Source organism: Schistocerca nitens, unplaced genomic scaffold (assembly GCF_023898315.1).
Source record: "Schistocerca nitens isolate TAMUIC-IGC-003100 unplaced genomic scaffold, iqSchNite1.1 HiC_scaffold_250, whole genome shotgun sequence".
Classification (NCBI taxonomy): domain Eukaryota; kingdom Metazoa; phylum Arthropoda; class Insecta; order Orthoptera; family Acrididae; genus Schistocerca; species Schistocerca nitens.
Window position 1 is genome coordinate 84,569 of NW_026045791.1, and position 12,410 is coordinate 96,978.

General features: G+C 54.8%; 29 non-coding genes across 29 annotated transcripts; 6 read left to right on the forward strand and 23 right to left on the reverse strand.

The window, feature by feature from the left end:
• Positions 1-5: 5 nt before the first annotated feature.
• Positions 6-77, reverse strand: Trnae-uuc (transfer RNA glutamic acid (anticodon UUC)). The gene has a single exon. It is a non-coding gene; the product is annotated as a tRNA-Glu (tRNA).
• Positions 78-382: 305 nt separating this feature from the next.
• Trnam-cau (transfer RNA methionine (anticodon CAU)) lies at positions 383-455 on the reverse strand. Its single transcript has one exon. It is a non-coding gene; the product is annotated as a tRNA-Met (tRNA).
• A 380-nt stretch (positions 456-835) lies between these two features.
• On the reverse strand, positions 836-906 carry Trnag-gcc (transfer RNA glycine (anticodon GCC)). The gene has a single exon. It is a non-coding gene; the product is annotated as a tRNA-Gly (tRNA).
• A 340-nt stretch (positions 907-1,246) lies between these two features.
• Positions 1,247-1,318, forward strand: Trnag-ucc (transfer RNA glycine (anticodon UCC)). The gene has a single exon. It is a non-coding gene; the product is annotated as a tRNA-Gly (tRNA).
• A 602-nt stretch (positions 1,319-1,920) lies between these two features.
• On the reverse strand, positions 1,921-1,994 carry Trnai-aau (transfer RNA isoleucine (anticodon AAU)). Its single transcript has one exon. It is a non-coding gene; the product is annotated as a tRNA-Ile (tRNA).
• A 198-nt stretch (positions 1,995-2,192) lies between these two features.
• On the reverse strand, positions 2,193-2,264 carry Trnae-uuc (transfer RNA glutamic acid (anticodon UUC)). The gene has a single exon. It is a non-coding gene; the product is annotated as a tRNA-Glu (tRNA).
• A 305-nt stretch (positions 2,265-2,569) lies between these two features.
• Positions 2,570-2,642, reverse strand: Trnam-cau (transfer RNA methionine (anticodon CAU)). Its single transcript has one exon. It is a non-coding gene; the product is annotated as a tRNA-Met (tRNA).
• A 380-nt stretch (positions 2,643-3,022) lies between these two features.
• Trnag-gcc (transfer RNA glycine (anticodon GCC)) lies at positions 3,023-3,093 on the reverse strand. Its single transcript has one exon. It is a non-coding gene; the product is annotated as a tRNA-Gly (tRNA).
• Positions 3,094-3,433: 340 nt separating this feature from the next.
• Trnag-ucc (transfer RNA glycine (anticodon UCC)) lies at positions 3,434-3,505 on the forward strand. Its single transcript has one exon. It is a non-coding gene; the product is annotated as a tRNA-Gly (tRNA).
• Positions 3,506-4,107: 602 nt separating this feature from the next.
• Trnai-aau (transfer RNA isoleucine (anticodon AAU)) lies at positions 4,108-4,181 on the reverse strand. The gene has a single exon. It is a non-coding gene; the product is annotated as a tRNA-Ile (tRNA).
• Positions 4,182-4,379: 198 nt separating this feature from the next.
• Trnae-uuc (transfer RNA glutamic acid (anticodon UUC)) lies at positions 4,380-4,451 on the reverse strand. Its single transcript has one exon. It is a non-coding gene; the product is annotated as a tRNA-Glu (tRNA).
• A 305-nt stretch (positions 4,452-4,756) lies between these two features.
• Trnam-cau (transfer RNA methionine (anticodon CAU)) lies at positions 4,757-4,829 on the reverse strand. The gene has a single exon. It is a non-coding gene; the product is annotated as a tRNA-Met (tRNA).
• A 381-nt stretch (positions 4,830-5,210) lies between these two features.
• On the reverse strand, positions 5,211-5,281 carry Trnag-gcc (transfer RNA glycine (anticodon GCC)). The gene has a single exon. It is a non-coding gene; the product is annotated as a tRNA-Gly (tRNA).
• Positions 5,282-5,621: 340 nt separating this feature from the next.
• Positions 5,622-5,693, forward strand: Trnag-ucc (transfer RNA glycine (anticodon UCC)). The gene has a single exon. It is a non-coding gene; the product is annotated as a tRNA-Gly (tRNA).
• Positions 5,694-6,295: 602 nt separating this feature from the next.
• Trnai-aau (transfer RNA isoleucine (anticodon AAU)) lies at positions 6,296-6,369 on the reverse strand. Its single transcript has one exon. It is a non-coding gene; the product is annotated as a tRNA-Ile (tRNA).
• Positions 6,370-6,567: 198 nt separating this feature from the next.
• Positions 6,568-6,639, reverse strand: Trnae-uuc (transfer RNA glutamic acid (anticodon UUC)). The gene has a single exon. It is a non-coding gene; the product is annotated as a tRNA-Glu (tRNA).
• A 305-nt stretch (positions 6,640-6,944) lies between these two features.
• Trnam-cau (transfer RNA methionine (anticodon CAU)) lies at positions 6,945-7,017 on the reverse strand. Its single transcript has one exon. It is a non-coding gene; the product is annotated as a tRNA-Met (tRNA).
• Positions 7,018-7,397: 380 nt separating this feature from the next.
• Positions 7,398-7,468, reverse strand: Trnag-gcc (transfer RNA glycine (anticodon GCC)). Its single transcript has one exon. It is a non-coding gene; the product is annotated as a tRNA-Gly (tRNA).
• Positions 7,469-7,808: 340 nt separating this feature from the next.
• On the forward strand, positions 7,809-7,880 carry Trnag-ucc (transfer RNA glycine (anticodon UCC)). Its single transcript has one exon. It is a non-coding gene; the product is annotated as a tRNA-Gly (tRNA).
• Positions 7,881-8,482: 602 nt separating this feature from the next.
• Positions 8,483-8,556, reverse strand: Trnai-aau (transfer RNA isoleucine (anticodon AAU)). The gene has a single exon. It is a non-coding gene; the product is annotated as a tRNA-Ile (tRNA).
• Positions 8,557-8,754: 198 nt separating this feature from the next.
• Trnae-uuc (transfer RNA glutamic acid (anticodon UUC)) lies at positions 8,755-8,826 on the reverse strand. Its single transcript has one exon. It is a non-coding gene; the product is annotated as a tRNA-Glu (tRNA).
• A 305-nt stretch (positions 8,827-9,131) lies between these two features.
• Trnam-cau (transfer RNA methionine (anticodon CAU)) lies at positions 9,132-9,204 on the reverse strand. Its single transcript has one exon. It is a non-coding gene; the product is annotated as a tRNA-Met (tRNA).
• A 380-nt stretch (positions 9,205-9,584) lies between these two features.
• Trnag-gcc (transfer RNA glycine (anticodon GCC)) lies at positions 9,585-9,655 on the reverse strand. Its single transcript has one exon. It is a non-coding gene; the product is annotated as a tRNA-Gly (tRNA).
• Positions 9,656-9,995: 340 nt separating this feature from the next.
• Trnag-ucc (transfer RNA glycine (anticodon UCC)) lies at positions 9,996-10,067 on the forward strand. Its single transcript has one exon. It is a non-coding gene; the product is annotated as a tRNA-Gly (tRNA).
• A 602-nt stretch (positions 10,068-10,669) lies between these two features.
• Trnai-aau (transfer RNA isoleucine (anticodon AAU)) lies at positions 10,670-10,743 on the reverse strand. Its single transcript has one exon. It is a non-coding gene; the product is annotated as a tRNA-Ile (tRNA).
• A 198-nt stretch (positions 10,744-10,941) lies between these two features.
• On the reverse strand, positions 10,942-11,013 carry Trnae-uuc (transfer RNA glutamic acid (anticodon UUC)). The gene has a single exon. It is a non-coding gene; the product is annotated as a tRNA-Glu (tRNA).
• Positions 11,014-11,318: 305 nt separating this feature from the next.
• Positions 11,319-11,391, reverse strand: Trnam-cau (transfer RNA methionine (anticodon CAU)). Its single transcript has one exon. It is a non-coding gene; the product is annotated as a tRNA-Met (tRNA).
• A 381-nt stretch (positions 11,392-11,772) lies between these two features.
• On the reverse strand, positions 11,773-11,843 carry Trnag-gcc (transfer RNA glycine (anticodon GCC)). Its single transcript has one exon. It is a non-coding gene; the product is annotated as a tRNA-Gly (tRNA).
• Positions 11,844-12,183: 340 nt separating this feature from the next.
• On the forward strand, positions 12,184-12,255 carry Trnag-ucc (transfer RNA glycine (anticodon UCC)). The gene has a single exon. It is a non-coding gene; the product is annotated as a tRNA-Gly (tRNA).
• The last annotated feature ends 155 nt before the right edge of the window (positions 12,256-12,410 follow it).

The window sequence follows — 12,410 nt, forward strand, 5'->3', positions numbered from 1 at the left end:
TTCCGTTCCGGTACCGGGAATCGAACCCGGGCCTCCTGGGTGAAAGCCAGGTATCCTAGCCACTAGACCACACCGGATGCGGGCGTTCCTGCGGCGGATCGGACGGTCGCTTGTAGCATTTCGTGTCGTGTCCCGCGTCGGCGCCCTTCTCTCTTTGCGAGCGTCTTTGCGCATACTGACTGGCAAGGCGCGCACCTCAAACGTCTCAGAGCAATGTTTTTGGCTTCATGCTGTGCTAGGAGAAGAGGAAAAGGGAAGCTGTAAGTAGCAATAACAGGGAGTAAACATTTTCCCGCTGAAGCGTTGAAAACGTTGTGGATAAAAAACAAGAAATAAGTTGGTGCCCTAGCAACAGCATCACCATCAGTCACAGAAAATTAAATGCCCCGGGTGAGGATCGAACTCACGACCTTAAGATTATGAGACTTACGCGCTGCCTACTGCGCTACCGAGGCACAGGTGAAGAGCTTGTCCTGGAAACTGGGTAAGTACCACACCCAATGTTAGACGTAAAGACACTGTACTTCCTGGATAACGTGTTCTGTTGCTACACGTGCATTGCCAGCCCAGTTGATTGCGGTGTTGCTGCAGATTTGCAAACGATAGGCAGCACTCCTTGTCGTTAACGTTCAGTGCCTCGGAGGCACCTGGACACAGCAACTTGCGAGGCCAGGCCGACGCTAGTCTGTAGAACACCATGCGAGCGTCCTAGTGGGGACCCGCGAGTGCTGCGTTCTCGGTTCTTCTCAAGGGAATCCTGCTATACATTCATGTGGATCGTGCATCTCAAGCGCGCAAGCCACACGGCAGCATTATCGTGGGAAAAGCAAAATGATGCATCGGCCGGGAATCGAACCCGGGCCGCCCGCGTGGCAGGCGAGCATTCTACCACTGAACCACCGATGCTCGGGCCGGTAGTAACTGCACGCTGCTTCCCGAGCAGATGTCTCAAGGGAAAGTGGGACTGCCGTCAAGCGCCGTAGCATTCTGTCGAGAAGATGCTGCAGACGCTGAATCCTGCACTGTACTGCTTAAAAATGCCGCCAGAACGCGGTCCTCTGCGTACTCTTGCGTCGCCGGCGCCGACTCTTGCCAAGGATGCGAAATGTGCGCGGATACGCTGTCCGAACGCGCCTGGATGTGCTCCCCTAGCCTACCTCGAAATGCGCCTGCCAGGTACGATCACCTTCGGCCGCTGCCGACAGGCGGGAAGCCGACACAGCGCGGCGTCGGGGCGCTCGCTTGTGCGGTGGTGGTGTAATGGTCAGCATAGTTGCCTTCCAAGCAGTTGGTCCGGGTTCGATTCCCGGCCACCGCAACAGGCTTTTTAATGTCACGTATGAGTACTTTCGCCACGCGCCCTTAACTTAATGTTTTTTCCCCCTCTTACTCGCTGCAGACCAGCCTATAGTGTGTCTCGACTGTCTCGACTTGTCTCGACTTTGCTCAGCTGACGCGAGAGCTGACGCTCTCCAATCGGCCTATATCAAAACGACAAGCACGAGAAACGACTGAGAGAGGTAAGGAGAGGCGAGGCGATGTACACACAGCACGCCCGTTCATTTCACGGTGGCGTCTCCCTGACCGAATCGGGCTGTAGCTCCGAAAACAAAGGAGAAAGAAAAATAGGAAGTAAAACTGCCAACAGTACCCTGTGTCCCCATGCGCTCTCCCGCCCAAGTACCGACAAGGGCCAAAGTTGTTACGCATCGGCAATCGGACATTTCCTTTCATCTTCTCTTTATCGGTTGAGAACCAGTGTATTCAACATATTATGGCCATTGCCGAGTGAATGCTGTAGCGCTTCCCGACAAGTCGGGTTCGGATCCTCTGTCAACTTCCACGCAGGGTGATGATGTTTTGGTCATCACACTCGCCAGCTGAAATCGGCGCTGCCTTTTCGTGGTAGTAAAAGCGTTGTGGCCCGTGGGGGGATCGAACCCACGACCTTCGCGTTATTAGCACGACGCTCTAACCAACTGAGCTAACGGGCCTCGACAGTTGCACTCGCTCAGCCCTACGCTGCAAACGTATGGCATGAAGCCGTACACCATTTCTATGGTCGTCGGATGTCTGCTTCCCTCGTCTATACTCTGCTGACGGTCACGAAACAGTAGATATATTGCGAGCAGGACGGGAAACGGCAGCTCGGACAGCTCAAACTTGTCACGATTCGTGTGGAAAAAGTTCCGTTCCGGTACCGGGAATCGAACCCGGGCCTCCTGGGTGAAAGCCAGGTATCCTAGCCACTAGACCACACCGGATGCGGGCGTTCCTGCGGCGGATCGGACGGTCGCTTGTAGCATTTCGTGTCGTGTCCCGCGTCGGCGCCCTTCTCTCTTTGCGAGCGTCTTTGCGCATACTGACTGGCAAGGCGCGCACCTCAAACGTCTCAGAGCAATGTTTTTGGCTTCATGCTGTGCTAGGAGAAGAGGAAAAGGGAAGCTGTAAGTAGCAATAACAGGGAGTAAACATTTTCCCGCTGAAGCGTTGAAAACGTTGTGGATAAAAAACAAGAAATAAGTTGGTGCCCTAGCAACAGCATCACCATCAGTCACAGAAAATTAAATGCCCCGGGTGAGGATCGAACTCACGACCTTAAGATTATGAGACTTACGCGCTGCCTACTGCGCTACCGAGGCACAGGTGAAGAGCTTGTCCTGGAAACTGGGTAAGTACCACACCCAATGTTAGACGTAAAGACACTGTACTTCCTGGATAACGTGTTCTGTTGCTACACGTGCATTGCCAGCCCAGTTGATTGCGGTGTTGCTGCAGATTTGCAAACGATAGGCAGCACTCCTTGTCGTTAACGTTCAGTGCCTCGGAGGCACCTGGACACAGCAACTTGCGAGGCCAGGCCGACGCTAGTCTGTAGAACACCATGCGAGCGTCCTAGTGGGGACCCGCGAGTGCTGCGTTCTCGGTTCTTCTCAAGGGAATCCTGCTATACATTCATGTGGATCGTGCATCTCAAGCGCGCAAGCCACACGGCAGCATTATCGTGGGAAAAGCAAAATGATGCATCGGCCGGGAATCGAACCCGGGCCGCCCGCGTGGCAGGCGAGCATTCTACCACTGAACCACCGATGCTCGGGCCGGTAGTAACTGCACGCTGCTTCCCGAGCAGATGTCTCAAGGGAAAGTGGGACTGCCGTCAAGCGCCGTAGCATTCTGTCGAGAAGATGCTGCAGACGCTGAATCCTGCACTGTACTGCTTAAAAATGCCGCCAGAACGCGGTCCTCTGCGTACTCTTGCGTCGCCGGCGCCGACTCTTGCCAAGGATGCGAAATGTGCGCGGATACGCTGTCCGAACGCGCCTGGATGTGCTCCCCTAGCCTACCTCGAAATGCGCCTGCCAGGTACGATCACCTTCGGCCGCTGCCGACAGGCGGGAAGCCGACACAGCGCGGCGTCGGGGCGCTCGCTTGTGCGGTGGTGGTGTAATGGTCAGCATAGTTGCCTTCCAAGCAGTTGGTCCGGGTTCGATTCCCGGCCACCGCAACAGGCTTTTTAATGTCACGTATGAGTACTTTCGCCACGCGCCCTTAACTTAATGTTTTTTCCCCCTCTTACTCGCTGCAGACCAGCCTATAGTGTGTCTCGACTGTCTCGACTTGTCTCGACTTTGCTCAGCTGACGCGAGAGCTGACGCTCTCCAATCGGCCTATATCAAAACGACAAGCACGAGAAACGACTGAGAGAGGTAAGGAGAGGCGGGGCGATGTACACACAGCACGCCCGTTCATTTCACGGTGGCGTCTCCCTGACCGAACCGGGCTGTAGCTCCGAAAACAAAGGAGAAAGAAAAATAGGAAGTAAAACTGCCAACAGTACCCTGTGTCCCCATGCGCTCTCCCGCCCAAGTACCGACAAGGGCCAAAGTTGTTACGCATCGGCAATCGGACATTTCCTTTCATCTTCTCTTTATCGGTTGAGAACCAGTGTATTCAACGTATTATGGCCATTGCCGAGTGAATGCTGTAGCGCTTCCCGACAAGTCGGGTTCGGATCCTCTGTCAACTTCCACGCAGGGTGATGATCTTTTGGTCATCACACTCGCCAGCTGAAATCGGCGCTGCCTTTTCGTGGTAGTAAAAGCGTTGTGGCCCGTGGGGGGATCGAACCCACGACCTTCGCGTTATTAGCACGACGCTCTAACCAACTGAGCTAACGGGCCTCGACAGTTGCGCTCGCTCAGCCCTACGCTGCAAACGTATGGCATGAAGCCGTACACCATTTCTATGGTCGTCGGATGTCTGCTTCCCTCGTCTATACTCTGCTGACGGTCACGAAACAGTAGATATATTGCGAGCAGGACAGGAAACGGCAGCTCGGACAGCTCAAACTTGTCACGATTCGTGTGGAAAAAGCTCCGTTCCGGTACCGGGAATCGAACCCGGGCCTCCTGGGTGAAAGCCAGGTATCCTAGCCACTAGACCACACCGGATGTGGGCGTTCCTGACGCGGATCGGACGGTCGCTTGTAGCATTTCGTGTCGTGTCCCGCGTCGGCGCCCTTCTCTCTTTGCGAGCGTCTTTGCGCATACTGACTGGCAAGGCGCGCACCTCAAACGTCTCAGAGCAATGTTTTTGGCTTCATGCTGTGCTAGGAGAAGAGGAAAAGGGAAGCTGTAAGTAGCAATAACAGGGAGTAAACATTTTCCCGCTGAAGCGTTGAAAACGTTGTGGATAACAAACAAGAAATAAGTTGGTGCCCTAGCAACAGCATCACCATCAGTCACAGAAAATTAAATGCCCCGGGTGAGGATCGAACTCACGACCTTAAGATTATGAGACTTACGCGCTGCCTACTGCGCTACCGAGGCACAGGTGAAGCGCTTGTCCTGGAAACTGGCTAAGTACCACACCCAATGTTAGACGTAAAGACACTGTACTTCCTGGATAACGTGTTCTGTTGCTACACGTGCATTGCCAGCCCAGTTGATTGCGGTGTTGCTGCAGCTTTTGCAAACGATAGGCAGCACTCCTTGTCGTTAACGTTCAGTGCCTCGGAGGCACCTGGACACAGCAACTTGTGAGGCCAGGCCGACGCTAGTCTGTAGAACACCATGCGAGCGTCCTAGTGGGGACCCGCGAGTGCTGCGTTCTCGGTTCTTCTCAAGGGAATCCAGCTATACATTCATGTGGATCGTGCATCTCAAGCGCGCAAGCCACACGGCAGCATTATCGTGGGAAAAGCAAAATGATGCATCGGCCGGGAATCGAACCCGGGCCGCCCGCGTGGCAGGCGAGCACTCTGCCACTGAACCACCGATGCTCGGGCCGGTAGTAACTGCACGCTGCTTCCCGAGCAGATGTCTCAAGGGAAAGTGGGACTGCCGTCAAGCGCCGTAGCATTCTGTCGAGAAGATGCTGCAGACGCTGAATCCTGCACTGTACTGCTTAAAAATGCCGCCAGAACGCGGTCCTCTGCGTACTCTTGCGTCGCCGGCGCCGACTCTTGCCAAGGATGCGAAATGTGCGCGGATACGCTGTCCGAACGCGCCTGGATGTGCTCCCCTAGCCTACCTCGAAATGCGCCTGCCAGGTACGATCACCTTCGGCCGCTGCCGACAGGCGGGAAGCCGACACAGCGCGGCGTCGGGGCGCTCGCTTGTGCGGTGGTGGTGTAATGGTCAGCATAGTTGCCTTCCAAGCAGTTGGTCCGGGTTCGATTCCCGGCCACCGCAACAGGCTTTTTAATGTCACGTATGAGTACTTTCGCCACGCGCCCTTAACTTAATGTTTTTTCCCCCTCTTACTCGCTGCAGACCAGCCTATAGTGTGTCTCGACTGTCTCGACTTGTCTCGACTTTGCTCAGCTGACGCGAGAGCTGACGCTCTCCAATCGGCCTATATCAAAACGACAAGCACGAGAAACGACTGAGAGAGGTAAGGAGAGGCGAGGCGATGTACACACAGCACGCCCGTTCATTTCACGGTGGCGTCTCCCTGACCGAACCGGGCTGTAGCTCCGAAAACAAAGGAGAAAGAAAAATAGGAAGTAAAACTGCCAACAGTACCCTGTGTCCCCATGCGCTCTCCCGCCCAAGTACCGACAAGGGCCAAAGTTGTTACGCATCGGCAATCGGACATTTCCTTTCATCTTCTCTTTATCGGTTGAGAACCAGTGTATTCAACATATTATGGCCATTGCCGAGTGAATGCTGTAGCGCTTCCCGACAAGTCGGGTTCGGATCCTCTGTCAACTTCCACGCAGGGTGATGATGTTTTGGTCATCACACTCGCCAGCTGAAATCGGCGCTGCCTTTTCGTGGTAGTAAAAGCGTTGTGGCCCGTGGGGGGATCGAACCCACGACCTTCGCGTTATTAGCACGACGCTCTAACCAACTGAGCTAACGGGCCTCGACAGTTGCACTCGCTCAGCCCTACGCTGCAAACGTATGGCATGAAGCCGTACACCATTTCTATGGTCGTCGGATGTCTGCTTCCCTCGTCTATACTCTGCTGACGGTCACGAAACAGTAGATATATTGCGAGCAGGACGGGAAACGGCAGCTCGGACAGCTCAAACTTGTCACGATTCGTGTGGAAAAAGTTCCGTTCCGGTACCGGGAATCGAACCCGGGCCTCCTGGGTGAAAGCCAGGTATCCTAGCCACTAGACCACACCGGATGCGGGCGTTCCTGCGGCGGATCGGACGGTCGCTTGTAGCATTTCGTGTCGTGTCCCGCGTCGGCGCCCTTCTCTCTTTGCGAGCGTCTTTGCGCATACTGACTGGCAAGGCGCGCACCTCAAACGTCTCAGAGCAATGTTTTTGGCTTCATGCTGTGCTAGGAGAAGAGGAAAAGGGAAGCTGTAAGTAGCAATAACAGGGAGTAAACATTTTCCCGCTGAAGCGTTGAAAACGTTGTGGATAAAAAACAAGAAATAAGTTGGTGCCCTAGCAACAGCATCACCATCAGTCACAGAAAATTAAATGCCCCGGGTGAGGATCGAACTCACGACCTTAAGATTATGAGACTTACGCGCTGCCTACTGCGCTACCGAGGCACAGGTGAAGAGCTTGTCCTGGAAACTGGGTAAGTACCACACCCAATGTTAGACGTAAAGACACTGTACTTCCTGGATAACGTGTTCTGTTGCTACACGTGCATTGCCAGCCCAGTTGATTGCGGTGTTGCTGCAGATTTGCAAACGATAGGCAGCACTCCTTGTCGTTAACGTTCAGTGCCTCGGAGGCACCTGGACACAGCAACTTGCGAGGCCAGGCCGACGCTAGTCTGTAGAACACCATGCGAGCGTCCTAGTGGGGACCCGCGAGTGCTGCGTTCTCGGTTCTTCTCAAGGGAATCCTGCTATACATTCATGTGGATCGTGCATCTCAAGCGCGCAAGCCACACGGCAGCATTATCGTGGGAAAAGCAAAATGATGCATCGGCCGGGAATCGAACCCGGGCCGCCCGCGTGGCAGGCGAGCATTCTACCACTGAACCACCGATGCTCGGGCCGGTAGTAACTGCACGCTGCTTCCCGAGCAGATGTCTCAAGGGAAAGTGGGACTGCCGTCAAGCGCCGTAGCATTCTGTCGAGAAGATGCTGCAGACGCTGAATCCTGCACTGTACTGCTTAAAAATGCCGCCAGAACGCGGTCCTCTGCGTACTCTTGCGTCGCCGGCGCCGACTCTTGCCAAGGATGCGAAATGTGCGCGGATACGCTGTCCGAACGCGCCTGGATGTGCTCCCCTAGCCTACCTCGAAATGCGCCTGCCAGGTACGATCACCTTCGGCCGCTGCCGACAGGCGGGAAGCCGACACAGCGCGGCGTCGGGGCGCTCGCTTGTGCGGTGGTGGTGTAATGGTCAGCATAGTTGCCTTCCAAGCAGTTGGTCCGGGTTCGATTCCCGGCCACCGCAACAGGCTTTTTAATGTCACGTATGAGTACTTTCGCCACGCGCCCTTAACTTAATGTTTTTTCCCCCTCTTACTCGCTGCAGACCAGCCTATAGTGTGTCTCGACTGTCTCGACTTGTCTCGACTTTGCTCAGCTGACGCGAGAGCTGACGCTCTCCAATCGGCCTATATCAAAACGACAAGCACGAGAAACGACTGAGAGAGGTAAGGAGAGGCGAGGCGATGTACACACAGCACGCCCGTTCATTTCACGGTGGCGTCTCCCTGACCGAATCGGGCTGTAGCTCCGAAAACAAAGGAGAAAGAAAAATAGGAAGTAAAACTGCCAACAGTACCCTGTGTCCCCATGCGCTCTCCCGCCCAAGTACCGACAAGGGCCAAAGTTGTTACGCATCGGCAATCGGACATTTCCTTTCATCTTCTCTTTATCGGTTGAGAACCAGTGTATTCAACATATTATGGCCATTGCCGAGTGAATGCTGTAGCGCTTCCCGACAAGTCGGGTTCGGATCCTCTGTCAACTTCCACGCAGGGTGATGATGTTTTGGTCATCACACTCGCCAGCTGAAATCGGCGCTGCCTTTTCGTGGTAGTAAAAGCGTTGTGGCCCGTGGGGGGATCGAACCCACGACCTTCGCGTTATTAGCACGACGCTCTAACCAACTGAGCTAACGGGCCTCGACAGTTGCACTCGCTCAGCCCTACGCTGCAAACGTATGGCATGAAGCCGTACACCATTTCTATGGTCGTCGGATGTCTGCTTCCCTCGTCTATACTCTGCTGACGGTCACGAAACAGTAGATATATTGCGAGCAGGACGGGAAACGGCAGCTCGGACAGCTCAAACTTGTCACGATTCGTGTGGAAAAAGTTCCGTTCCGGTACCGGGAATCGAACCCGGGCCTCCTGGGTGAAAGCCAGGTATCCTAGCCACTAGACCACACCGGATGCGGGCGTTCCTGCGGCGGATCGGACGGTCGCTTGTAGCATTTCGTGTCGTGTCCCGCGTCGGCGCCCTTCTCTCTTTGCGAGCGTCTTTGCGCATACTGACTGGCAAGGCGCGCACCTCAAACGTCTCAGAGCAATGTTTTTGGCTTCATGCTGTGCTAGGAGAAGAGGAAAAGGGAAGCTGTAAGTAGCAATAACAGGGAGTAAACATTTTCCCGCTGAAGCGTTGAAAACGTTGTGGATAAAAAACAAGAAATAAGTTGGTGCCCTAGCAACAGCATCACCATCAGTCACAGAAAATTAAATGCCCCGGGTGAGGATCGAACTCACGACCTTAAGATTATGAGACTTACGCGCTGCCTACTGCGCTACCGAGGCACAGGTGAAGAGCTTGTCCTGGAAACTGGGTAAGTACCACACCCAATGTTAGACGTAAAGACACTGTACTTCCTGGATAACGTGTTCTGTTGCTACACGTGCATTGCCAGCCCAGTTGATTGCGGTGTTGCTGCAGATTTGCAAACGATAGGCAGCACTCCTTGTCGTTAACGTTCAGTGCCTCGGAGGCACCTGGACACAGCAACTTGCGAGGCCAGGCCGACGCTAGTCTGTAGAACACCATGCGAGCGTCCTAGTGGGGACCCGCGAGTGCTGCGTTCTCGGTTCTTCTCAAGGGAATCCTGCTATACATTCATGTGGATCGTGCATCTCAAGCGCGCAAGCCACACGGCAGCATTATCGTGGGAAAAGCAAAATGATGCATCGGCCGGGAATCGAACCCGGGCCGCCCGCGTGGCAGGCGAGCATTCTACCACTGAACCACCGATGCTCGGGCCGGTAGTAACTGCACGCTGCTTCCCGAGCAGATGTCTCAAGGGAAAGTGGGACTGCCGTCAAGCGCCGTAGCATTCTGTCGAGAAGATGCTGCAGACGCTGAATCCTGCACTGTACTGCTTAAAAATGCCGCCAGAACGCGGTCCTCTGCGTACTCTTGCGTCGCCGGCGCCGACTCTTGCCAAGGATGCGAAATGTGCGCGGATACGCTGTCCGAACGCGCCTGGATGTGCTCCCCTAGCCTACCTCGAAATGCGCCTGCCAGGTACGATCACCTTCGGCCGCTGCCGACAGGCGGGAAGCCGACACAGCGCGGCGTCGGGGCGCTCGCTTGTGCGGTGGTGGTGTAATGGTCAGCATAGTTGCCTTCCAAGCAGTTGGTCCGGGTTCGATTCCCGGCCACCGCAACAGGCTTTTTAATGTCACGTATGAGTACTTTCGCCACGCGCCCTTAACTTAATGTTTTTTCCCCCTCTTACTCGCTGCAGACCAGCCTATAGTGTGTCTCGACTGTCTCGACTTGTCTCGACTTTGCTCAGCTGACGCGAGAGCTGACGCTCTCCAATCGGCCTATATCAAAACGACAAGCACGAGAAACGACTGAGAGAGGTAAGGAGAGGCGGGGCGATGTACACACAGCACGCCCGTTCATTTCACGGTGGCGTCTCCCTGACCGAACCGGGCTGTAGCTCCGAAAACAAAGGAGAAAGAAAAATAGGAAGTAAAACTGCCAACAGTACCCTGTGTCCCCATGCGCTCTCCCGCCCAAGTACCGACAAGGGCCAAAGTTGTTACGCATCGGCAATCGGACATTTCCTTTCATCTTCTCTTTATCGGTTGAGAACCAGTGTATTCAACGTATTATGGCCATTGCCGAGTGAATGCTGTAGCGCTTCCCGACAAGTCGGGTTCGGATCCTCTGTCAACTTCCACGCAGGGTGATGATCTTTTGGTCATCACACTCGCCAGCTGAAATCGGCGCTGCCTTTTCGTGGTAGTAAAAGCGTTGTGGCCCGTGGGGGGATCGAACCCACGACCTTCGCGTTATTAGCACGACGCTCTAACCAACTGAGCTAACGGGCCTCGACAGTTGCGCTCGCTCAGCCCTACGCTGCAAACGTATGGCATGAAGCCGTACACCATTTCTATGGTCGTCGGATGTCTGCTTCCCTCGTCTATACTCTGCTGACGGTCACGAAACAGTAGATATATTGCGAGCAGGACAGGAAACGGCAGCTCGGACAGCTCAAACTTGTCACGATTCGTGTGGAAAAAGTTCCGTTCCGGTACCGGGAATCGAACCCGGGCCTCCTGGGTGAAAGCCAGGTATCCTAGCCACTAGACCACACCGGATGTGGGCGTTCCTGACGCGGATCGGACGGTCGCTTGTAGCATTTCGTGTCGTGTCCCGCGTCGGCGCCCTTCTCTCTTTGCGAGCGTCTTTGCGCATACTGACTGGCAAGGCGCGCACCTCAAACGTCTCAGAGCAATGTTTTTGGCTTCATGCTGTGCTAGGAGAAGAGGAAAAGGGAAGCTGTAAGTAGCAATAACAGGGAGTAAACATTTTCCCGCTGAAGCGTTGAAAACGTTGTGGATAACAAACAAGAAATAAGTTGGTGCCCTAGCAACAGCATCACCATCAGTCACAGAAAATTAAATGCCCCGGGTGAGGATCGAACTCACGACCTTAAGATTATGAGACTTACGCGCTGCCTACTGCGCTACCGAGGCACAGGTGAAGCGCTTGTCCTGGAAACTGGCTAAGTACCACACCCAATGTTAGACGTAAAGACACTGTACTTCCTGGATAACGTGTTCTGTTGCTACACGTGCATTGCCAGCCCAGTTGATTGCGGTGTTGCTGCAGCTTTTGCAAACGATAGGCAGCACTCCTTGTCGTTAACGTTCAGTGCCTCGGAGGCACCTGGACACAGCAACTTGTGAGGCCAGGCCGACGCTAGTCTGTAGAACACCATGCGAGCGTCCTAGTGGGGACCCGCGAGTGCTGCGTTCTCGGTTCTTCTCAAGGGAATCCAGCTATACATTCATGTGGATCGTGCATCTCAAGCGCGCAAGCCACACGGCAGCATTATCGTGGGAAAAGCAAAATGATGCATCGGCCGGGAATCGAACCCGGGCCGCCCGCGTGGCAGGCGAGCACTCTGCCACTGAACCACCGATGCTCGGGCCGGTAGTAACTGCACGCTGCTTCCCGAGCAGATGTCTCAAGGGAAAGTGGGACTGCCGTCAAGCGCCGTAGCATTCTGTCGAGAAGATGCTGCAGACGCTGAATCCTGCACTGTACTGCTTAAAAATGCCGCCAGAACGCGGTCCTCTGCGTACTCTTGCGTCGCCGGCGCCGACTCTTGCCAAGGATGCGAAATGTGCGCGGATACGCTGTCCGAACGCGCCTGGATGTGCTCCCCTAGCCTACCTCGAAATGCGCCTGCCAGGTACGATCACCTTCGGCCGCTGCCGACAGGCGGGAAGCCGACACAGCGCGGCGTCGGGGCGCTCGCTTGTGCGGTGGTGGTGTAATGGTCAGCATAGTTGCCTTCCAAGCAGTTGGTCCGGGTTCGATTCCCGGCCACCGCAACAGGCTTTTTAATGTCACGTATGAGTACTTTCGCCACGCGCCCTTAACTTAATGTTTTTTCCCCCTCTTACTCGCTGCAGACCAGCCTATAGTGTGTCTCGACTGTCTCGACTTGTCTCGACTTTGCTCAGCTGACGCGAGAGCTGACGCTCTC